Source organism: Amphiura filiformis, chromosome 11, assembly GCF_039555335.1.
Source record: "Amphiura filiformis chromosome 11, Afil_fr2py, whole genome shotgun sequence".
NCBI lineage: Eukaryota > Metazoa > Echinodermata > Ophiuroidea > Amphilepidida > Amphiuridae > Amphiura > Amphiura filiformis.
Genome location: NC_092638.1, coordinates 1,197,708 through 1,224,567, shown reverse-complemented (window position 1 = coordinate 1,224,567; position 26,860 = coordinate 1,197,708). Strand labels below are relative to the sequence as shown.

The 26,860-nt window shown below is 36.3% G+C and overlaps 1 protein-coding gene and 1 long non-coding RNA gene across 2 annotated transcripts in view; one reads left to right on the top strand and one right to left on the bottom strand.

Annotated features, from left to right (window-relative positions):
* Positions 1–26,860, bottom strand: part of LOC140164195 (bifunctional arginine demethylase and lysyl-hydroxylase JMJD6-like) — a 106,191-nt gene that overhangs the window by 3,536 nt on the left and 75,795 nt on the right.
* On the top strand, positions 9,847–16,535 carry LOC140164196 (uncharacterized). The gene is made up of 3 exons (XR_011860500.1): positions 9,847–10,175; positions 12,837–13,007; positions 15,812–16,535. It is a non-coding gene; the product is annotated as an uncharacterized lncRNA (long non-coding RNA).

Genomic DNA, 26,860 nt, shown 5'->3' with positions numbered 1-26,860 from the left:
TAAAAATACCAAAATGCATTTCTATAATAAAGAAAGAAACATCGACCTCGTCATGCTGAGATGATACATTGTCCTTATGAAAAAGTAATTTTGATGGGGGGTAAAGCATCAGTTTATACAGTGTTGCCAGATATTTTCCTACTTTTTCAAAATTCAACACAAATCTCGCCCTAAGTTAAAAGATATGAAAATGAAACTTCACCTTCATACGGAACATCTTTTTAGAAAGAAAGTTAATTTCATATTCAATTTCATCATCTGGGATGGTCAGTGTTATTCTATGACATATGGTGGTGTTGCCATAGCTGGCGTTTAATATGACAATTTAGATATTTCCAGCGTTTTACAAGTCTTAAAAATAGTACACATCCTTAAAATGATTGTGGAATGAACGCAATATTAAGGTTAAAAATTAACCTAAGAACACTTAGTATGTGAATTTAAATTTTAAATTTGAGTTCGGAAAATATTTCCTTCTATACAGTATTGCCACATATGTTCAAAATTCAACGTATGTTGAGCTTTTTTCCAGCTTTTTTCAGCTTTTCCAGCTATTTTTCAGTCTTAAAAATGCCAAAATACAATGGCATGCATTCCTAAAAAAAAGATGTGAAAATGAATCATCGACCTCATCATGTTGAGATGATACATCGGTCTTATGAAAAATTTACATTTGCGCTTGGGGAAAAACATCTGTTTATACAGTGTTGCCAGATATTTTCCTATTTTTTCGAAATTCAGCACTAGTTCACCTTAGGTTGAAAATGGAAGTTTATAGAAAGAAATGTACTTTCATATTAAATTTGATCAGTTGTATAAATGGTCAGTGTTGTTCCAAACCACATGGGTGTTGCCATAATTAGGGTTAAATAGCGAGGTGTGGTTATTTTGAACTTTTTACAAGTTTTAAAAATACCAAAATACCATGGTATGCATTCCTTAAAAAATATGTAAAAGTGAAACATCAACTTCACCATGTTGAAATGATACATATTTGGTCTTATGAAAAATTTACACTTAAGCTTGAGGAAAACATATGTTTATACAGTGTTGCCAGATATTTTCCTATTTTTTTCGAAATTTAACACAAGTCTCACCTTAAGTTAAATGATGCGAAAATGAAACTTCACCTTCACAAGGAAAGTTTATTAAATGAAATTTACTTTCATATTAAATTTGATCAGTTGTATGTCAGTGTTGTTCCAAACCACATGGGTGTTGCCATAATTAGGGTTTAATAGTGAGATGTGAGTCATAAGGGTTCAAATAGCGACGTTTTCGCATATTTTTTGTGGACCTGAGAGCACATCAGACATATATTGAAATTTGCGATATAATACAAATTTTATGGTAAATGATTAAAAATTGATATTTTTGAAATTTAACAGATCTCAAAAGTAAATTGTATAAATCTAGTGAAATGTACTTAAAGTGTATGTAGCTGGAATGAAAAGCCGTCCATATGAAAATTTGACCTTTCGTATTGAAGATATAGATTTTTCACCAAAACACCTAAAAATGTAGGTCTTTTGGGAAAAAATCTATATCTTCACTATGAAGGTCAAATTTTTCAATTAACATTAATTAATTGATTAGTGGTCGGCTTTTCATCCCGACTACATACACTTTAAATACACATCATTAGATTTATTAAGTTAACTTTGAGGACTGTAATATGTCAAAAAATTTAAAAAAATCAATATACATAATTTACCCTAAAATTTTTGTATCGCGAATTAAAAAAATAAATCAAAATTATTTTATATCAGAAGGACATTCCTCGTATTTAAAATGCAATTTGGTATGTCTGATGTGCTCGCAGGTCCGACAAAAATACTGTGCAAAGGTGGGTGACCAACCCCTTAAAATACAACACAGAAAACATCAAACATATATACTTTAAAATATACATAAAAGCCATAATTATTTTTACCAATATACACATACTAGCTAGGCTAAAATAAATTAAAATAACATAACATTGTTACATTGCAAAAAGATGCATATAAGAGTAAGATAATGTTTAAATTACGCCTACCCCATATTATTAAAGCACACATCCCAACTATACTTGCAAAAAAGATATGGGGAAGAAATGGGCAAAAAACTATATAGATCCAGCAAATGTTTCGAAAGATATGAGAATAGTCAAAAACAATAATGCACAGAACCTTTTCACAGCCAGACAAATTAATGTCCAGTTACTTTTCCCGAGAGGAGCTCGCAGGAGAGTCGAAAGTATGACATTTAAAGTCATGCTGAAGAAGAAATGACCATTGAAATGTTGTATGATATTGTTGCTAATTCTCTATCATTCAAGCATCCCCTGCTCATTGATGACATGAATTTGTATGAGCTTGTAAAAAGGAAGCAGCTAACTAAAATTAAGCTTTCAAGACTGAAGGAGATTTATATGAACACTTTTGCAGATACTTGCAGGGTTAAAGCAAAATAAACAAGTATTCCTGAAAAAAATTGGTGTCAGTTCCAATTTACAATGTAACTATTATTTTAATGTAATGTTAAAGAGAAGTTTTGCACTGCAGCACTGACAAGAACATTTAGTGGTAGTTCATTTTATCATTAAATAGGCCTAATTATACACTTACATAGGCCTGCGTGTTTTGGCGCAACGTCAGCCTTCTATTCTTCAAATTTTTTCACAGGAGGAAGATGGCGAATTTCATCATTCGATATCAGCAAAGTATCGGGCCCTTGCAAGTTGCAACTCCTATACCAGCGCAATACAAAAACATTTTTGTTTAATTAACACTGGACATGCTGGATGTTTTTATAAAAATATTGTATGTGATGAAGAAGGAGGCTGGTGGTTTATTTGTGTAAAGGTCAAAATAGGATTCGGATAGGGTCAGGACTCTGTTTTGTCATCTTCATTCTGTGGGTCTTTGAACCTGCTCATTTTTTTTGTTGTAATTTTGATTTTGAAATGGAGCCTTCATCTTTGGTTCGAGTTGTATTTTTTCCTGAATGTATTTTAATGCTTTCTCTCCCCCACCAGCTCCAAGTACTGATAAAATACAAAAAACTGAAAAAGAAAGAAAGAAAAAAAAAAAAAAAGATGTGGACACCGTCAGTTCCCCCCGTGTATTATCCGCCGGCGCCATTATCACGTGACTGTAGAAAAATGCTGCTGCCACCAGATATAGGCTAAGTAAAACAGCGTATTACTATCAAGACTTATGTTTGAAAGCTGTCCTCTGACGTCATCTGTAGCCCTACCCAAAACCCGGCGGTAAACCAGGTCTTATTTTAAGCTTATTGTTAATTTTGCACCTTCAAACATACAAACCATCTCAAAAGTTAGGTCTTTATAATAGGAAACTTTTTTGGGTGACGGCACCATGTCAACAATGCCTAGAAAAGTTGCTTTTTGCCTTAAAAGTACGTAATTTTTCGGCACTTCCTGGTTCAGCATGGAAGCAGATCGATTCGGCCAAACCAATTCGTCCACAGTTGACTTGGCCATATGCCAATTCATGCATTGGCCCCAAGCTAAGTCAGCCACAAACCAATTCGATATTGACCAAAAGGGATAAACGATTTAATATGTTAATGAATATATGTGACCGTCCATCACGAAACAGCTGTAAAGTCGGCTCGCGGTCAATTTTGTTTTATTTCGTGTTTAGAAAATATATCATAAGCTTTAAAATGAAAAATCATTTGACTCCAAACGATATCCAGAAGTAAAAAAAAGAGGGCTAAGTGCATAACGTACAAAAAAAGTGACTATATCTCATTAACCAATGATCCTACAGATATGCGACCACTGACTTTTTTTCCCTTATGACCAGAGGAAAAATTCGACATATGGCACGACTCGAGGATATTTGGTTAAAAAGATAGAGGGTTAAGTGCACAAAATTAAAAAAAAGTGACTATATCTCATTAACCAATGATCCTACAGATATGCGACCACTGACTTTTCTGTTCCTATGACCAGAGGAAAAATTTGACATATGGCACGACTCTCTAGGATATTTGGTTAAAAATATAAAAAAGTGACTATATCTTATTAACCAATGATCCTACAGATATGCGACCACTGACTTTTTTGTTCCTTATGACCAAGGGAAAAGTTTGACATATCTCACGACTCTGTAGGAAATGATCACATCATCATCATCATACATCATCATTTTATTTTCATTCAAATCAACATACAAAATATAAAAGACACAACATTTGAATGAGGAGATGCTCAAAAGGCCCAAAGACCTGAAGCGAGCACCCCTTACACTGCCTTAAGTTACAACATACAATTACACAAAGTTAACAAATAAAAAAAAAAGAGGAGAAGAACATGCAAAGAAAGAACCAATATAAATATTTATAACATTTCATATAGACATTCCACAGTCCACACAAGAAATTGATAGTTGGAGTGGATATGGGTGGGGGGGGGAGGATGGGTGAGGTCATTAAATAATCCCTAAATATTAGATGTTATTTTTAATTAGACTTTTCTTTATTTGTAACTTAAACTGGAAGCCCGTGTTGTGAGGACCACAAACTGCGGCTACGTACAGATACGCGAACGCTGGCTTGTTTTGTTCTTATGACCAGAGAAATTCGACATATCACACGACTCTTTAGGATATTTGGTTTAAAAGACAGAGGGTTATTGCACAAAGTACAACGAATTGGGTTGTGACCGAATGCAATTCATCTAAATATACAGATTTGGTGTAAAAACAACGGTTATGGAGAAAATCACGAAATAGTTAAATTTGGCCAACTTTTTTTGTACATCAATATACAGGGTTCGAATTGGCATGTGGGCGATTTGGTTTGGGGCTGAATTGACGAATAGTATCGATATCGATATTGATATTTTTACAGAGCACGTGATATTTCGATATGATGATTCGAATTGTCACGTGATCGTCAAACCTGTACTAAAGGTGTCAGTTCTGCAGGAACTGACACAAAAATCACCAAATGTTGATAAGAGTTGTCTGAGGAAATATCCGTTTCAAGTAGAAAAAGAGGACTACTGGGCGCAGTATAGACCACTTGACATCACTGTTTATCGATATGCTCGACGAGCCGCTACACTGTTCAATGGCTTTCTTGTATTGTATGAAATGTGGCGGGCGATTTAAAATGCACATGCCCTTAGCAGACTACGATGCGTACGCACACTGCAGGGCAAAGAACAATGTAAATTGTCATAATGCGCGCGCATACTGCCGGGCAATGACGTCACATGCCAAGTGGCCTATACCTATGACATGACCCCGGAGGGGGTTCTCCCTGGTTAAACGTATACGGGGATGTGCCACGGTTTTGGGGGGACCTTAGCAATTTTGGTATGTCGATTGGTGGGTTTGCAGTGGAGACAATACGCCAAATTGGGTGCATTAAGGCAAAAGTGCCCATAAAAGCGCTAAATTAGGACAAATTTGTGTGCTTTTTGGGTGTTTTTTGTGAAAAAGTGGAATAATATAGCTATAACTTTCACTATTAACTCCATTTATAGTGGCATCATCCATGTGGTTTATTCATGGCAGCGATTTAAACAATATAAATCTTAAAGTGAGACATACGTTGAATTTTGAATATATGTGATAATAACTGGCAATACTGTATAGAAGGAAATATTTTCCGAACTCAAATTTAAAATTTAAATTCACATACTAAGTGTTCTTAAGGTAATTTTAACCTTAATATTGCGTTCATTCCACAGTAATTTTAAGGATGTGTACTATTTTTAAGACTTGTAAAAAGCTGGAAATATCTAAATTGTCATATTAAACGCCAGCTATGGCAACACCCATATGGCTTAGAATAACACTGACCATCCCAGATGATCAAATTGAATATGAAATTAACTTTCTTCCTATAAAAGATATGTTCCGTATGAAGGTGAAGTTTCATTTTCATATCTTTTAACTTAGGGCGAGACTTGTGTTGAATTTTGAAAAAATAGGAAAATATCTGGCAACACTGTATAAACTGATGTTTTACCCCAGATCAAAATAACTTTTCATAAGGCCAATGTATCATCTCAACATGACAAGGTCGATGTTTCTTTCTTTATAATAGAATTTGGTATTTTTATGACTTGTAAAAAGTTGAAAATATCCACACCTCACAATTAAACCCCAATTATGGCAACACCCATGTGGTTTATCTGGCAACACTGTATAAACTGATGTCTCCCCACATCAAAATAACTTTTTCATAAGGCCTATCATCTCAACATGACGAGGTCGATGTTTCTTTCTTTATTATAGAAATGCATTTTGGTATTTTTATGAAAAAGTTGAAAATATCCACAAATCACAATAAAACCCCAATTATGGCAACACCCATGTGGTTTAAAACAACACTGACCATTATAACTGATCAAATTTGATATGAATTAAAACTCTCTTTCTAATAAATGTTCCTTGAAAGGATGATGTTTCATTTTCACATCATTTAACTTAAGGTGAGATTTGTGTAGAATTTCGAAAAATAGGAAAATGTCTGGCAACACTGTATATACAGATGTGTTTTCCCCAAGCTCAAATGTAACTTTTTCATAAGACCAATGTATCATCTCAACATGCTGTGGTCGATGTTGAAATTGGAACACTACCATATGGTTTATGAGCTATACAAAGTTGGTATATTTTCATACTTTGAAAAAATTGAAAAACACCCCTATTTCAAATAAATGGTATAACCCACCCTGACACCTGGTGATTATTTTTATACTTTCATTGCGGCATCTAAGGTTTGACCTATTCATACCTTATAAAGAAAAAAATATATATGTATTGTGTATATTAGTAACACTGGCTTCAAAACTTGACAATTTGACTGCTGAAAAATGCAAAAATTGTGAAAATAGGCCTAAAATTGAAATTTGCCTGTTACCATGGCAACGGGGATATTTTTCCGAAAATTATCCCATGTGTGTTAGTTTGAGGTCAAGGTGCAACAAATATGAAAGTATAAAGAAAATCTATTTTTGACCGTGGCAACTCTATTCTCAAAAATAACAGATAGTTCCTCTTAAGTCATCTGATAAATGCATGAAAATTACTTGCCTGCTACGTGTTTGAGATGGTCTGGGATAGACGGACCTCTTTGAATATCTTTAAGTAAGAAGTCTTAAGGCGACGCAATCTTTTGTTGGTCGAAGCAAGCAAAAAATCGATTTCCATTGTCTATATCAATATATTATTGAAAAATAACACTTTAAAGTTTTGCAAAAGTTTATTCTACAAATCATATACTTTGAAAACTTGCATGATTTATTGTTGTTAATGAGTTTTACAAAAGTGTTGTTGTTTCAGCCCTCTTTATAACATAATTCAAGAACCACATGACCTAGAAAACTAAATCTGTGATATTTGAATTCTTCTACACGCTTGCTACAAAATGATCAATGCAATTATTGCCAAAGCTCAATATTATTCGCAAGATGCTGTTAACTACCAAATCGCAACAGCTTAGTTGCTAACCTTAGGGGCTGTGCAATAATTATGAGCCCCTGCCCACCCCGGGGGACAAATTTCAAACGGCTCGCCAAAATCGGCTTGCCAAAAATCCCTCTTGGCCTGCCAAAAATCGCTTGCCCCCCTCCCCTATCGGCCTGCCCAAAAATCTGCACCCCCCGCCCCTTTTGCACATGAAAAATTTTTGGGATCTCAATTTACAAACCTTAAATGGTCTAGACACATGTTGCGAGGAGCGCTGCGAGCAGGAAAATTTGCACATTTAAACGTTTCCAAGCCGTTTTCCCAAGCCTTTTAGAGCGTTTTATTTAAAAGGCGCCCTATGAATGTGTGCCAAAAATCGCTTCCCCCCTCTCGGCTTGACAAAACTTGCCTGCCCCCCCCCCCTCCCCCATTTTATCCTCCTACCCGAGCTCATAATTATTGCACAGCCCCTAATGATAATTTCTAACCTTCAAATATGTATTTCTTTTCATGGAGTAAGTGCACAGTTTCCTTTGTCATGTGTTTTAATTATGTCCATACATTTTTTTCAAAAGACTTCTCATACAGCCTGTCTCAAAAAATATTGTGCAAGTGAAAAGCGCCCTCTTTGGCAATTAGAAAATATCGTTGTGACATAATGCTTACATTAGCGTCAAGGGCATAGTCTTAGCTCTCAAATGCCGTTTGTTCTGTTCAATTTGCTTGTTCCAATTTCGAGATATGTTTATTCAACAACGAAAGGGTAAAATCACAATTGTGCCACTTTTACTAGGGAAGAGAGCTGTACACGTAAATCAATGATAGCTGATGTTGATGCATCTAAAGCACTCCCCCCTTTCGGGGCGCATGCATTAGAAGCATCAACATCAGCATGCGTGCATTATTTTGTCTAATATCTCTCCCAACAAGTAATACGCGTTTATTAACCTATAACATGTATAAGTGCGCAATATTTGTTTGTCTTTTAACATGTCTTAAGTGACTAAGAGAACAGTATTTACCATGATAAAATCATTGACATGCACATGTATTTAACTTTTACAGCAGAATGTGAAATATGTATTTATCTTTTAATCTCTTTTAAGTGGAAAAAGAGAATCATCATTCCTGCATCATGATAAAACAGTAAAAACAGTCAAAAATTTTTGTATTGTGTAATTGATGCATTCTTTTGATTTCACGAAGGAACTCTTGATAAACTTGATCCTATCACTGTTACATGTAAAGCCCTCTTCCCTAGTAAAAGTGGCACAATTGTGATTTGACCCTTTCGTCTTTAACTAAACATATCGCGAGATCAAAACAAGCAAATTGAACAGAACAAACGGCATTTGAGAGCTAAGATTACGCCCTTGACGTTGATGTAAGCAATATGTCACACCGGTATGTTCTAATTGCCAGAGAGGGCGCTTTTCACTTGCACAATTTTTTTTGAGACAGGCTGTATATTTATTTACAACCGAGATGAACTCAATAACACATATTCAAGATCAATTTCTAGTTTTCCTAGAACTGGTTTTCATCAAGTTTGGAAAACGTGACTATGTTTTTAAAATAAGAATTTTAAATTCAAATTCAGATGGTTTGGTCCATTTTCAAAATATGGTCCACAATATTTGACCATCAGTTGTTGTTTTTGCAACTTGGGTTTTAATTCAGTAGCAGCTTCTTATTCATTTAGTAATCAGTATAACAAAATCAGCGCTAATAACCCCAGTTTTATAAGTTGTAAATAGGTTAAAATATATATTAATCCTTCTGACCAGAGGAATATGTTAGAATATGTTTCAATCAAATAGGAACAATTTCGAATTTTGACCCCTGTGTAATCTTTGACCTTGGATTTCTCGGAATGCCCAATGGTACCAGGCGGCGAGTGGCATGATAGAGCCGGTAACTTGTGAATATGGCATTTTCCATATACTCGGTTAGTTTTGTGGGGTTCATTATCGAACCCCAACGGTTTTAGCTTGTATTTATATTATTTATTAACATATGCCTATTTGTTTGTGATATTTCAAGCGTTTTAAAATTTCAAACTAATCCCATTCAATTACACGGTTGACGAAGAAAATTTACTGAATTTAGAGAATGCACGGCGACCACCACCTGAATGGTACTATAGGTACCTGTTAGATTATTATTGTATCTCAGACATCAATTTAGGCTACTGTCTAAACACTTTGGATTTGTTGCTTACAAATATTCATGTTCCATAAACCATGGTAACATAAGGTTAATTCTGGGTTATGATTATTGAAATTTGGCTGATGCACGCTCCTTACAAATACTCATACTTCTTAAGGGAGGTGGAATGGGCGTGGTCCAAGACCCCTCAAAAAAATTTTCCAAAAATTTTTTTTTGCCATATTTTGTTTAAGAAAATCATAAGCTATCAGGTCAGCCAGATAAAGTTAAAAATTTCCTTTTCAAAATGCGAATTTGAGGGGAATTTCATCTCTTTCAATTTAAAACGATTTATGGCAGCGTTGACTTGCTATACATGCCGTAACCAGTTTGGTTTACGACTGGTGGGAGACTAATCAACGAATCAGCTGATCAGCTGGATTGGTATATATATGTACACACATGCGAAGAAGAATTCCAGTCATCTTATTCTTTCTAGTGAATAATTCATCCACTAATATTACTTTTACTGATATCCTGGCATGCCTGGAGAAAGAAAGAGGCGTCGTTAGCAGCTATCACCTATATTAAGTAAGTACTTCAGTCTAAAAATATGTGTGACGTGTGTTTAGTCCGGGTAACAACATGGGTAAGCTTAAAGTAAACATGATAAAGATATTTAGCATTCTCTCGGTCGGGGCTGTTCCCGGGCATGCCGGGGACTGTTCTATCTATTGCACTATACCTACTTCTGACGTAGGGGCTGTGCAATAATTATGAGCCCGGGGGTTGCGGGGTGGGGTGGGTGCGATGTAAAATTGCCACCCCCCTCCTGGAAAAAAGTCCACTTGTACAAAATAAGCACCCCCCCTAATGCCCTATAAAAATTCCTGGCGGTAAAATGGGGGGGTGCCAAGAAATTTTTATCGAGCCGAAAGGGGTGGGGCAAGCAATTTTTGGCAAGCCGAGCCGAGGGGGGGGGGGGGGAGCAAGTGATTTTTGGCACACATGGGTGCCTTGCTCCAAGTTGCTCGAGAAGAGATAGCCAAGAATTTGTTCACCGATAGCTTCACATTCTATATAGGTATGCCAGGCAAACACATTTGCTAGTCAGCCAAATTCGCCGACAATGTCAATGCATTTTTACATAGAAATTTAAAACTTGTGCCCGAAGAAAGAAACCTACATAAATATGTTTTCTATACTTCACTTGACCCAAATATATGATTTTTTATGGTGATAAGTCACTCGCACATGGAATTTTTGATTTTGATAGCAGTTCCATTAAAAAAAAGCTGCTATCATAATGAGACTAAGATCTAGAAACACCCCCGAAATGCCGTTTTGGGGAATTTTGCTAGCTGAATCTTTTTGACATTGTTTGATGAAAGTCAATCTTTGACAAGATGTAACTTTGCTACGGAAAGTGCTATGAAAAAAAGGTTTTCAGTTTTGGCTTTGTTTACTCAAGGGCTTTAATTTGATATATAAAATGATGCAGTTTGATGGCAAATTTGAATTCACCTAGCATACCTACATTCTAGAGACCATTGCATTCAAAATCTAGTCGGATTCGCTGAAGCATGACACGTACCGTGTAAAGCAATGGAAGTTCAGAAGTAAAATAGTAAATTACACAGCTGATCACGACAGACAATCGCATCAAAAATGTTGCTAAAATTAAACTTTAGCAAAATTTTAGACTGTTCAAAATAGGCAAATCTTGCTCAAAAGATACCGTACTGTAGTTGACTCATCAAAATAACTTTCATCCAAATTTCAACATTTAAACAGAATAAATATAACAAAAGATTGCACCGCTGTCCCACCGAAAAACATTTTAGCAATGCACTCTAGCATCGAATGCGTAACTATCGTGTGCAAATTTTTTTGAAATTCGAAGCTAGAGTTATCAAGTAAGGGGCGCCTTTTAAATAAAACACTAAAAATGACTTTATAAAGGAAAACAGTTACGGAAACACTTTGCCAATTTCCTGCTCGCTGCGTTCACAACAAGTATCATGTAGATTAGGCTTCCTCAAATATGTTGAAGTGCCACATGAAATAAAAGAAAACAGCAAAGTGCCACTCAATGGCTGCTTTAGCACCTGGGGTGGGGGGAGCCAGAGGGGTGTCCCCCCTGTGAAGCTATCGATTTAAAAAAATTTGAGGTGCAAATGACGCCATTTGGTGCAATATTTTGTACTATTTTAGCCGTTGGTAGAGGACATAAAAAAGGGCAGAATGGCAGTCAGGAAGGGCATATTTTACCTGTATCAAATTTCGTGTCAATAAAATACATCATATAAAAAATTCGATATATACATCATGCATTATCTATAGTATATTCCTTTGCTAAATCGTAAATAAAAAATTGAAATGTAGAATATTGGAGATATTCCTGCTGGATGAAGTTTGATCAAGGCATTTTATTTTATTTTTATTTTATCCAATCTGAGGGATAAATCACAAATAGTACCACAAATAGTCTTGGAAGCTACAATCAAGGAATTTAATAGTTGGTACACCTTGACAATATGTTGGAACTCTTCATTGCCGCTCTGAGAGTTAAGTGAAATTAGTATAACTATGTTTGATGAGAAGTACATACCTTCTCCTTTCCTCTTCCCTCCCCCCATTCCCCCTCAATCAATGTTGGGGAGACTGGAGAGCCCAATGGAAAAAGTGCTTTCATCAACATTGAACTGGGGGAGAGGGGTGGCGATTTACATTTAGTATGCCCGAGTGTACCAACATTAATTTCTTTGATTGTAGGGCTTAGGCAGCCAGCAAATGTTACACACCCAAATTTGTACACGTCCAGTTTTTGCCCACATGGCCTATACTTTGTACACAAATGTTTAAATTTACACACCCAGTTTTTTCAATTTACACACCCAAACCTTCAAATCTTGCCTAAGACCCTGCAAAGTGATCCATGGATGTTCTTTAATAAAATTATTTTTTATGTGCAAATGCCCCCTGCCCCTAGTAGTGCCACCACTGTTTAGAACTGAGGTATACTTTTATTTAGACATTTGATGAATTTAGTTGTACAGCTGTCTTTCAAAAGTTTCTTTAAGGGTGGTTATTAGGAGAAGGGAACTAATTATGGTGAATACAGTACCTGTAGGCTACTTGTGTGACGTTGACAGCTAAATAAATTTGAGCCAATTTTTTAACTTTCATTCAATCTCCATGAACTTTGCCAGTAAGTGTTATAATTATACTGAACTGTTTTACTACTTCCAGATGGTGGAGCTTACTCCAGGCATGGCAGTGTTTGTGTTTCCAAGTACACTAGATATGGAGAAGACATTTGCAAAACTATGTAGAAGATTGATGGATGATTTTTACAGTGGGGCAGAACAGGATTAGATGTGATCAAACAAGACCATGAATGACACACACCAGCCATTGTTGGTAAGAACAGCTATTCCCGTATATATGTTTCTTTTCATGTTGTCTGGTGTAGCTAGGGGGTTGTGCGCCAAGGGCAAGGATACAAAATGGATGTGCCCCAAAGCTGTGAAAGTACCAACTTGTCAAAATTATCACTTGGTCATTTTGTGAAATGCAGTTACACAAATATCTAGAAACAAAATCAGTGGCTCCAGAATAGGGTACATCTCGTGCCCCCCATCACCTCATGTCACACAAATTTCTTGTCCCCATTGCAAATTTAAAATTATTCCAAAGTCGTTTTGGGGGTCAATAGCCATACCATATGCATAAGGCAGCTATTTTATTCATGCATTGTGTACATTACAAATGACTGCTGTACTAGTAACTTAGTCCTTACTACTATCAATGAATAAAAGATGATCAAAATAACAGTCTTACTCAAAAAATAACAAGGCCAAGTTTATGTAAACAAAATTGGCTGCCATTTGCTGTCTTTACTGTGTAATTGTGAATACATAACGTTACTGTTTTTGTGCCAACTTTGACCTGTTAGGCTGATACTACTACAGAAGAGTGATCGCACATTTGCACATTTATAGACCTTGCTCAATTTGATGAGACAGCAGTCACAGCACCCAATATGTTAAAAGAATGGAGGCTGAGGTTCTTCAAATCTTCAGATGGGAGTTCTCAGCAGAGGTGGTTTATATCGTGAAGTTGTGGATAGGTAGTGGTGAGCAAACTCAGAAGTTTAAAATTCTAGAGCATTGTAGATGCTAGGCCAGATGAAAGGCAAAGTATGAAGCAGAATGACGTAAATAATCATGACACATATATGCCTTATTGGAACTGGATTTGGGAAACCCTCATCAGTGTCTACAGAAATGACTCCATCTGCAGCCCTTGCTGATCTAGCTGTGCAATGTGCATGATCCTTGGATCGCACTTCATATTCCAGAGATAAACAATATGGTCCTGATTTCCTTTCCCCCAGAATGTTGAGACTCTGAAGCATACATGTACCAAAGCATCACTCAATGACATTAATGCCCTCAATATCAATGAGCGTTGAGCATGGAGTAAAACCCAGCTCTGATTTCCTGCGAGTGCCAATCGAAGATATCCAATCTCAAGATTTGAAGAACCTCAGCCCTCTGGCTAGCCCTCTAAGTTTCCTCCCTCATGACCAGCACTTGAATCCTATCACAACTTTTGGGCTTGGCAAGTCCATGATCAGGGATGTAGCTACAGTGGGCGGTGGTGGGCGGTAGAGCCCACCAATCGGTTTTGGAGCCTATCACTCGGCTCCAATTTTAGCATTGGAGCCCACCACTCAGAGGCCAAAATTGCAGCATTTTATTGAATTAGTTAAGAATTTGGTCTATTTTGGCAAACAATTTCCACCTGGGAACCAAGGGAGAACAATGCCAGTGCATTGATTGGTCACCCCAGGTTAAATAAGAAATAAATAAATAAATAAATACCGTAAATAAATAAATAAATAAATATGCAAGATTTTCATCAAATGCCACCCAGCACTGAAAATATCCTAGCTACAACCCTGTCCATGATATGACCATCACAGACTGTGGCTGCTTATAATCATGTGTTTTAAGTTGAACAATCAAACTCGGGTTGTGCCTGCGAGCTCGTATGGCGAGACAAGGCTGTTTGGCGGTTCGTAGACTGAGCCCAAGTTCAATTTTTCAGCATACGCACGGTCATTAATAGCTGTAATCTGTGGCCCTCACTGACTTCATGAGCCCAAAAATAGTTCAAGCAGGAGGAAATCTTAGAAGGCCTTGAACAAGGCTACCCTTGAGCTCATCAGGCCTGTGTGTGTTGTCTCATCAAATTGAGCAAGGTCTAGATGCAAGTGTGTGATCTCAAGTCTTTAGTATTATCTGCCTAACAGGTCAAAGTTTATAGCACAAATAGGAAAGTTATGAATATTTTAGCAATTTCACAATTACACAGTAAAAGACAGCACAAGGCAGCCATTTGTGTTTACATAAACTTGGTCTTTGTAGATAGCTCCCTTATGTTTAATTTTGAGACAAGTATGCTTTTTTAACATCTTTATTCATTAATAGTCCTAACTGCATGAACTAAAATGCATAAGGCAGCAATAATTTCTAACATTAACATTAGGGTATGGTCATTGACCAACAATTTCAGCATCACGGAGGCCGCCTATTATGATTTTGGAATAATTTTAAATTTGGTATGCAGTAATATATTGACCAATGGCATGTTTTGAGACTAGGGACAAGAAATTTGCTTGACAAGAGGGGCATGAGATGCACCTTACTCCAGAACCAGGGAAAGGTTGGGACTGGGGGTGGCACCCAGCATACAAAATATGGCCGGTCAGTCGGCCATTGGCATGTAACTTGTTGGCCTGGCCGGAAATTTTCTGACTGGCATCTAGTTGGCTGGCCGGTAACTTTTTACAAGGTCAAGCCTGGCTGGCCTGTAACTATTTGAGGCATATTTCGAACACTGGTGGCACCCCCAATATACGCCACAGTATCGTTGTGATGAAAATGAGATTTTAATATGAAAATTTTAATGTACACAAAATCATATAGATCTACATCATGGTTTGTATTTACACAGTGCACTCAAACTAGCAATTTTGAGTTAAGATGTTATGTCCCTGAGCCCTTGATTTCTTGTTTATTAGGAGAAGGGAACTAATTATGGTGACAATTAATTGAAGATAATATATACAATGATTTGGTACATTGTAATAGTGTTTTAGGAATGAGAACATTTCAACAGAGATATGTCAATAATAATCGTATTTTTTCTATCCACAGCATACACACTTGCTTCACAACTTGATGTGGATACTGTTACAGAAGCCAAGCGAGCATCTTAAAAATAAGGAATACATTTACCATGTTTACAGGGGTTGCTATCCCACAATAAGAAGATCCAGAAGACATTAATGTGGGCATCATTGTGAATCTTGGAACTCAGTACCCTCCTCAAGCCACGTCAAGCTTCACTATTTTCTTCTTCTTCTTGGATACTGCTTTACGATGATTAAGTTTAGACTTATCAAAATGAACTTCTGGGTGAAGCTTGAACTAATAAAAGCATTCGTATGATTAAGGTTAAACTTGGCTTTCGCTTTCAGGCATTATTATCGTGAACCGATGCATGGTGACAAATTGAACGCATAAATGGTGAGACAATGAAAATCCTTTTGGATGCATGGTGAAGCTTGGCCCAACAGAACACTTTATATAGTGAAAGTTGACTTCAAATTTGTGAGCAAAAAGTAAGCTGATCGAGGTGAAGCTTGACCTCCAATATCAGTTAAGGTGAACAAGGATGAATGCTTCAGGTTGGCTCAAAAGTGCTGAATGACCTTTGCATAAAAGACAATTTTTTGTGCATTTAGGGGGCTGTCATTTTCTTCAGAATGGGGTCATGAATATACTAGGGGTCATACAAATTGTATACCAAAAATAGTGAGGGTCATAATTTTTTTCACCAAAAAAGGAGGTTATAATTACTACAGTTTCCTTCAAAGAATAATGGCACTTGTTTACATTTTGAGAGTGGGCACAGTGTAAACACGGTAGTAGGGTTCTGATCACTGTGGCGTAACTAGGTTTGGTAGCGCCTGGGGCAAGAAAAAAAATTTGCGCCCCTACACCCCCCAGAATATCTTAGACGTGGGAAATTTTTTAAACATTTGCGCGCGGGACGCGCACAATTTTGGACAAATAAGGCCTACCACTAATTAATTTTGGTTACTAGAAGTTGAATATCGGTCTTAAAATGTTCTTTCAATAGATTTTGTGCTGAAAATTTTGACTTTCATCGCTTGGAGGGGCGCGGAATCGATGCTGAATTGGTCAATTTGGTGCCCCCTTAAGGGTAGCGCCCGGGGCACGTTGCCCCCCTCTGCCCCCGGTAGTTACGGCACTGGTTCTGATTGGCTGATTCAATCGTCTGACAAACATAACTACAGACGTGATAATTTGATTGGCCGATTACGCGCCTTAGACATTGGTCTGCACAAACAAAGCTCCGTGTACATGGCGCTCATTAACAGAATAACAGGGCATTCGCGTCAATCTGAGCAAGGGCTGCCGTTCTTCTCTGAAAACGAGTGAAAGGGCGTGTGACTTTAAAAAAAATGTGGGTGCCCTACGAGCACATTTACACTTTCCATCACAAATTTTACAATCTTTAGTTACAATGACAAAATAATGTTTCTGTACTGTGCACACCTTTCCATCAAACACACATTTCTTAAATTTTTTGGAAATTTGTCTCTGGTATGCGTACAAAAGGGCGGTCATCAAAATATTCCGCCAAAGATAGGGGGTCACAAAATTTTCAGCCCACGATGGAAGGGGTTCATAAACATCGACTCTGCTCACTGACATATTCATGACCCCTCACCTTTGTTTCATAACCACTAAGGCCAAATAAAAAAATAAACATGTTTCACGTCCCCTCCCGCTTCCTTTTTTGAGGTTTCTTCAATTATATTTTTATTTTTTGAAATTCAGTTACAACTTTTCAAAAAATATGTCTAGGAAGTAGAGATGCTTTCTATAGTCTAAAGGTTTTGTGATAGTTAGAGGGGCCTATCTCTCAGAACAACAAATAAAAAGAGGCCTCCTCCTTTTTCCAGGCATTATTGTATACGCTAAAACAGCTCTAATTATGGGTATTTACACTGATTTTGCGATAAAAATACAACATAAAAGGCCCTCTTCCTCCTTTTTTTCAAAAACCCGGATGTGAAATATGTTTATTTTTTTACTTGGCCTAAGGTGTAGGACATTTTTTTGTTTTAGCTATAGCCCCCACTCCAGACGTATTTTTAATTGGACTTGCTCAAGTGGCATTTTCTATTTTATTACACAATTTGTTGCCATTTTTTATGAACTTGTAAGTTCTTAAAATAGCCTAAAATGAGGCTATAGCATCCATAATTAACAGCCTTCTCTAATATTAATCTCCATAGACTTTACATGTAAAATGAAAAGGTCCATAAAAAAAGAACGGTAACAAATTGTGTACTAAAATTTGCACAAAATGCTAATTGAGCAAGCACAAATGCAATGCACTAGTTTTCGTGAGGGGGCTATACGAAATATTTTTTATGTATTGTATATATATGGTCTTTTTAAAATAAAATGTCCATCTGAAACATAGGTGCCCTCCCTGCCCGAAGAAAATAACAGCCCCTTAGCAGCCACATATCCTGGCTATATGCACCTGGTCAACTTTACAAGCAAAAGTTGATGGTAAACTTTTTGTTACACCCTGTATATCCCTTTTCTGTATCTTTTGTGTAGTTATGTCAATGCTATTGTTGATAGTAAAGTAATTGTGTATTTTTGTATCACACAGAGCATACTGCATATATAGTGTAGCACACTGAGCAAAGTGCATGCTGCTCTCTGCATGTATCATATTAAAAAGGGCATTTTGTTTGTATTGCATGGTTTGCATTAACCAATTTTTTAGGAGCTTCAAAAACATGTATTCATAATGATAGTCAGAAATGAGTGAACTATTTTGCATCTGACGATCATGTCAATCCTCACCACGGCCTGTGATATGTTTAACTTTAAAAGCACACAATCAGAGACAATGGCCAATGATGTCTGAACTTTAGGAAGGAAAAGGGCAACTTTTCTAGGAATTGTTTTCTAGCATTAGTTTCCTATTACTAAGACCTAACTTTTTAGAGAGTTTGTATGTTTAAAGGTAAAAAACTAACCATAGGGCATACTGTTTCCCGATGGGTTAGAAATTTCAATCATCAAGAAAAAATGTATACAAACAAACTGTTTCTGAGTTTGATTGACAGGTGAACTAGGCCTACATTGTAGTATCTTTAAAGGAAGTCTCTGGCAATCACAACATTATGCCTTATATGTAAAAAATAACTATCAAGCACGAATCACATGGTTTTATTTAAAACAAACTCATCGTGACTATAAAGCGATTAAAACACCGTCTCTCAACGGGCGACATTCAAAATTCCTGGGCGCTGAAATTGTCGAGTGTAATGACAATTGAGTACTGGTACAAATAACCATTATGTCATTGCACTTAGACAGATTCAGCGCAGGAATTTTGAATATCGCGTGTTGAGAGCCGACTGTTTTTATTCGTTTTATAGTCAATATGAGTTTGTTTTAAATAAACCATGCGATTCATGCTTCATAATTATTTTCTAACATAAAAGGCACAATGCTATGATTGCCGGAGACTCTGATTTTATGCATCATTTTGTGCATATTGGCATATGTGAAATTTATTAAGTTATTTTTTTTGTTAATAAGGCCGATATCAAAAAAATTAAAAAACTGTTTCTAGAATGTCGTCTCAAGATAAAAAAGTATTTTTGTGTTATGATGTAGCAACAAAGGAATATTCTGTCCCAAGAGGTATAGGCAGTAGTATTAACTTCAAGATCATTCATCCATGGTAGAAATATCATGCGATGAAATTTGACCAGCCTCCTTTAATGTTCTTTACACCTAAACCTTGATGTACATTATAAATTGAAGGCTTTAAGGTGGTATGGTACTACTAATTTTGCATTTTTCTTAAAAAATTACTACACTCTGGTAACAAAAGTTATGTATAATACTTCACTGACATTTCAGTGATTGAAGACAAGTGGTTCATTATATAAAGAAATGAGGTACATTCTAGCGGTACCTCTTTTCTTATCATCAATAACATACCGCTTGTCTTGAGTCACTTAAATTACAGTGTAGTAACTGGATTCCTTGCCCTATAATATACATAACTTTTAATTGTTACCAATGTGTTATTACTTATAGAGAAAAATGCAAAAATAATCGCAAATTTATCAAGGGGTGTAGTACCACCTAGGTTTTGCCCGTAATGGGCATTTTTCAGTTGTTTGTTTCTTTGTGAAAAGGCAAAACTCTAATCATTCATAATTTTTAAGTGCAAGTATTGTATTCAACCAAATAGCTCTTTGGGTGCTTACACAAGACAAGCGGTTTGATACTTGTGATAGAAAATGAGGTACATGTACCGCTAGGATGTACCTCATTTCCTATCATATTTACTGAACCGCTTGTCTTGATTCACTGAAATTTCAGTATAGTAATTGGATTCCTTGCCCCAATAATATACATAACTTTTGTTACCAGTATATGTTATTAATTTTTGAGAAAAATGCAAAAATAGTCACAAATTTACCACAGAGGTTTAGTACCTCCTTAAATGGGTTATGATCAAGTTTGAAAGTTCAATGACCTTTTCCCACTGAATGCAAGGTGTTGTTGAAATGGCTCCATAGCCTAGATTAATAGTGCTATTTCTCAGCCAAATATGGCAACTTGTAGTGCATATGAACTGAAATCATTGGATTTTGAAATGTTTGCAAGCTCCGAGACATAGCATTTTTTTGGAAAATGGCATCAAGGGTGTATTAAATTCATATTGTTTCGATATCTACGCCCGGCCCCCAACTCAACACAAAAGTTGACAACCATGAGAGTTACCAAATTGCGTGGAAAAGGGGTTATTTTTTACCAGTAGCAAGGACCTTGAAATTGGCAAAATTTCGTGAAATTTGACAGTGAAATTAGCATAATAGGGGTATTTAATTTGCACTGTCCGCGATATTTTGATAAAAAGTAATTGAGAAAATCCAGAAATTTTATGTCAATATTTAGTGTCATTGATAAGGGGTGTTTGAAATTCTAATCATTGAAAGCGGATGTTTGAAATTCCAGTCATTTAAAACCGCAAAAAGGGGTTGTTTTTGGCCATATTTCGTCCTCGATTTTGCATGAAAAAGGGGGTAATTTGATGAAAAATCATTGCAAAAAGGGGCTTTTGAAAGATTTGGTAACTCTCATGGTTGTCAACTTTTGTGTTGAGTTGGGGCCGGGTATCTACGCTAGTCCTGTGGTGAGTCTGTTGACATGATAAAACAATATAAAAACTTGATCTCGAATTCGAAGCGATTAACTGAAACACTCCCGGGGAAGCAATTCAACAAATGGGGACGCTTTATAGTTATATATTTAGTAAGTTGTTATTCGGCACTCTGTCATGTTATAACAGTATGATATACTAGTAATACAATACAAGTGGCAAATGATGTCAGTAATTTATATTCAACAAACACATTTATTACAAATGGAGATAACTTTATTTAGCAAATAAAAGATATTAATGATTAAGTACAAACTTGTGATAAAGTGTGTTTTTCATTGTTATTATTCAAACACATTGTTATACACCAAATGGGCTATTCCAGTTGAAATCCATACACCCCCTATGGAATACATGACCTTAATCTTTGGCACAGGTTATGTAGATTTCAAGTGGAGTCACCCATTCAGGTAACCACAATTGAAATTCACACTCCCTGGGAGATTAAGGTCATATCTTCATATTGGGCTATTCCAGTTACAATCCTTCCACAGGGGAGTATGTTTTTCAAATGTAATTGGTCAGGGTTAATTATTTTGAAACCCATACACCCCCTGCATTATGGCTTTACCTATAGACCACTTGACATCAATGTTTATCAACAAAGGCGAGGGATTGGTCTTTCGATTTGCTCGAACGAACCACTTCACAGTTCAATGGTTTTCTTGTACCATATGAAATGTGGTGGGAGATTTAAAATACACACGCACTGAGCAAACTACGATGCGCACGCACAATGCAGGGCAAAGAACAATGGAAAGTGCCATAATGCGTGCGCATACTGCCGGGTAATGACGTCACATGTCAAGTGGTCTATATCTTCCACAGATGGAGTGAGTATTTCAAATGGAAGTTACCCAACTGTCTATTCTATTCGAAAACTCATACTCCATCTGTGGAAGACTTTGGCTAAATCTTCCACAGGGGTAGTGTGGATTTCAACTGGAATAGCCCAATGACCAAGTGGATGGTGGGAATATTGGCTGCTCATGATAGAAAGTGTGCAAATTATTACCCCAAGGTGATCTGGAGAGTATATGTCTACTATTTTCCAAGACTGAAGGTAGAAGGAAAATAGTAGGCCTACATTCTTGAGTCACTGAGGGGGTAATGGAATTCAGCATTACCTGAATACAGATCAGTCAAGAAGACGATATCAAGGTTACGATGTTGGTAAGGGGCGCACCATTAGATTTCCAGGGGGCATGGGAGATTTTGAAAAAAAAAACTTTTGAAATTAGACTAGTGAGACGAAAAAAAACAATTTTGCCTCACTGATGAGTAAAAAAAAAAATTCCCCCAACCAACTTTGTATAAAAGTATACATTAAAATTGAAAAAAAAAAATATCTAGCCTTTGGAGGCGAAAAAAAAAAAATGAAACTACACAAATGAAAACCCATGATTCCTTTATTATTATATTATAGGTCATACACACATGTAGCTGGTTTTAATAGCAAAACAAAAATCTACCAGAACTTTTCTTTCTGAAAAAATGCTTTTTGGGAGGCCTATCCATGTATGTGAACCACAGACATTGGTTAGAGATCAGTGGGGTAATCTCCCGGGTAATGTACTATCCAGCGCCATAAAAATTTAAAAATATCTAGGACCCATTTTTTATTTTTTTGAATTCAAGTTTTAAATATTAATAATTTAAAACAAAATTTTGGCCAAAGAATTTTTTGTTACGATGTACGAAAAAGAAGTGGGCCAAAAACTGTTATTTTTGGGATTTTGGGCGAAAAATGGCATTTTGGCCCACATTTGACCTCACAGATGAACTTATCAAGTCTTTGCCATTCTAAATATGTATACTTTTATATACTTTAGACCAACAATTTAGAGGCCCGAAAGTTTCCATAATTCCAGGTTTCAGACCAACCTTAGGGAGTATTACACCCTGCCCAATTTTGTGCCTATTTTTGCATTTTTTCTTACAAATTATAGTGCATTGGTGACAAGTAAGATATGTATATTATAGGGGCAAGGACTACAACTACTGCACTGAAAATTCAGCAACTCAAGGAAAATAGTTATTGATTTATTGATCAAATATTGGTTTTCCCTCATTTTTGACTGTAAATCCACAACTGTTGTCGGTGCTGAAATAAAATTTCCAGTGCATTAGTTGTAGTCCTTGCCCCTATAATATACATATCTTACTTGTCCCCAATGCGCTATAATTTTTGCGAAAAATGCAAAAATAAACTAAAATTTGGCGGGGTGAAGTACCCTATAAAGTTGGACGTTTGAAATTGTAAGTGCAAAGTGTAATGTGTACAAAATCTTGAAAACGTACATGTTCATTTAAAAATGATTTGATATACCTGAGAATTATTTTCATCTTGTAGCGATAGACAACAAAAATATACCCTTCAAATATGAGAATGAAGTTCAATGAACCATGTTATTATATAGCCATAGCTAGTGGGGGGGGCAGGTGGGGGCACGAGTCAGTGGTAATAAGAAGTATTTACTAGGGAAAAAAATGGAGGAGAAAATATTTGGTCCACCCCTCTCACTTTGGTCAACAATTAAGTGAAATTGAGACACATCTTTAAAAAAAACCTCTGGGCAATGTGTTCCCAGCAAACACAAAAATGTTCTTAAAACGTTTATTCAATACGTTTTAACTAAGGTAACACTATTATATAGATTTTTTTTTTTCTAATTTAAAAGTCCATGCTCTCCTGATTACAAAACTGAAATTTTGATTTTAATCGGACATTCGGTTCTCAAGATATGGTCTGTCAAAATGGTACAAAACCAACAAATTGGCAACAACTTTCTTTTTATAATTTTCTTTATTTTTGGCATGAAGTGTTGTCAGGTAATTTTTTCATTATATATGCATGAATTATGCAAAGTAAAGTTTTCAGATACAATTATAAGAGGTATGGTAGTACTGAAACTTGGTACATGGGCTATACACATAAAATGCAACAAACCTATGGATGTATTTGGCAAATTTCCATAATTTGCATAAAAATAATTAGGACCCTAATCAACTTTTCTAATTAGTGGCCCTAATTGATTATGCAAATTGAAATTTGTCAAATGCAACCGTAATTTTGTAGCACCTTGTGCGTACTACCCATGTAACATGCCTCAGTACCTGCGGAATACTACCCTTTTTACATGTTTTTATTATTGCGGATGGTGTACATGCCCCTGCAGGCCACAATGGGGTATATGTAGGCTCTTTATTATTATTATAAGTGATCACTATTGCCCAGGCGAGGACAAATTACTGACCAACTGTCCTGTTTTAAGCATTCCCTGGTTTTCCTACAAAATCATTATTTTTGTTGATGGGGATGGGTAAAAGCCACAGACTGCTACATGTATAAAATGATATAAACCCATTATAATTCTTTCCTAAATGACACTTGATAATTTGCATACCCTGTAGAGCGGTCACTGCCAGCCAATCCAATTACATAGCCCATCTCCATAACATAATAATTCATTTTATTTTAATCTTCCTTGAAACTAGCTTTTTTTTTTTTTAAAAACCAAATTCTTCCTCAAAGGGGTAAAATTATTTCCTCCCCTGGTGTGTGTGTGTGTGTGTGGCCGGGGTGAATAATAGAAGAATAGACGGCCCTGACATTTATTTGATGTCTGTAATCATACACTTCCAAGTATCAAAATTGAAATGTGTTCATGGTTATCCAAAGCAGTGTGTCAAATGTCAATAAACTTCCTATAAATATAATACATAATTAATGTCTCCGAGTCTGTTTACATCACTTGAAGAACACTGAATTGTCTCACTTAGAATCTGCAATTCCTTAACTATTGACACTCATCATAAAGCCAGTCATCAACAAAGTGTCATATACACCATTTCACTTCAGTTGTGCTGATGTGGTTTTACACGGCATAGCTGTGAACTGAAAATGTCTGCTGCAGCCTTTACTGTTGTTTTATAAGAAGAAATATCTTCTCTGTCTGTCTCTTTTACCTGCTCTACGAACAGTTTATTCAACTTTTGTGAGTCTTTGAGGCTCTTATGACTTTCTCTTGAACACATGAATTCACAAACATAAACAGCTGGATTGCTGTATCTACAAAGTATACTCTACATGTACATTATTCCTGGGAGTTGAAGTTGAGTTGGTAATTAATATGGGATAAAATCCCTGTAGCATGTTGCATGATACTTCAAACCACTAGCACAACACAGTTTGTCCGGTCCTGTAAGCTGCTGCATGCACCTTCAGTCTTTGCTATGACTTGTTATCTACGGCTTTCGTCAATTTCTGTCTTATGAAAGTACAAGATGTCAGAGCCCCTTGGCATCTCAATCTGCTTCCTTTGTGGCAGGGTATTTCACTTTGTTGCAGACAATGCAAATATGTGACAGCACATCTTTGGAGTGCTGCTGTGGCTGTTCAGTTGAACAAATACTTAACCGTTATATGCAAGTAGATGTTTTTTTCTTGGGAGTACATCCTCATCACTGCTTGTGTCCATGTCAGCAACTGCATTTGAGATACAAAACAAATGCGATTCAGTGTATGTGTAAAATATTGCCAGCATTATCAAAATGAAACTCAAAATTTTAATTCCCGACCAAACTGCTTATATTGCCAAACAAAGGGTTTCCATGTGTTAGCCTAAATGCAATGTTTGTGATGCGAGAAATTAACATAGTCATGTAGGTGAGTTTGTCTAAGGGTACTACACCCCTGCCCAATTTTGTGCCTATTTTTTGTATTTTCTCAAAAATTAGAGCGCATTGATTGGTGACAAGTAATATGTATATTATAGGGGCAAGGACTGCAACTCTTGCACTGGAAATTTTATTTCAGCACAGACAACAGTTGTGGAGTTACAGTCAAAAATGAGGGTAAACCATTATTTGATCAATAAATCAATAACTACTTGCCTTGAGTCGCTGAATTTTCAGTGCAGTAGTTGTAGTCCTTGTATGCCCCTAACATATACATATCTTACTTAGTATCAAATGCGCTATAATTTTTGAGAAAAATGCAAAATAAGCACTAAATTGGCCAGGGTGCAGTACCCCTTAACCTGACCGACTGACGACTGTAAAAAAAACTCTGCTGAGTGTGATTTTTTGTTTCAATCAATGTGCACAAAGGGGTATATGACTCCAATTTGCCACTAAGTTTGCTCAATCTGTGGGAAATGTTGATTACAGCGAGAAAAAGTGAACCAAAATATTTGGAATTTCTCGAAATAGGCAACATTTGCTCGAAAAGATCAAGTAAAATAATTGTCACAATATTTTGCTAAATTTCTGACATAAACACAAAAGTTCTCCTGTGTTGAAACCATGAAACGCAGAGTAAAAATGACTGCACTTACCACCTACCGTTTTGATATTTTAGTGTTCTCTATCGTAAACTAATGAAGCTCTCAGAGCCCAATTTTATGCTAGACTGGAGTGCGGGTGGGGCAGCCCCCCCAATTTGCAAAAAGTATACAAACCCAAAATGTAATAATTTGCAAGCGATTTTTAAAGCTTTTTTTTTTTTATTTTGTGGAAGAAAGTCTACTTCCACAAAATTGCCCCCAATCAGCACCCCCACAAAGAATCATGGTTACGGTCTTGACAAAATAAACATCTTCCCCATAAATCCATTATCATATTATTATTAGCCTGGGAATGCATAAGTTTCACTTAGAGGCTTTGCAATAATTATGAGCCCTAGGGGAGGGTACCGTATATATATTTTTTTGGGGATTTTTTAACGAGCCAAAAGGTGAGAGGCAAGCAATTTTGGCTGGCTGGGAATGGGGGAGGTACAATTTTTGGCATACATTTACAGAGCACCCTTGAAATTACACATGCTAAAATAGCAACACACTACAGAAACGTTTAAAAATGTACAATTTCCTGCTCGCTAATCATGTAATTATAAATCTGAGAAA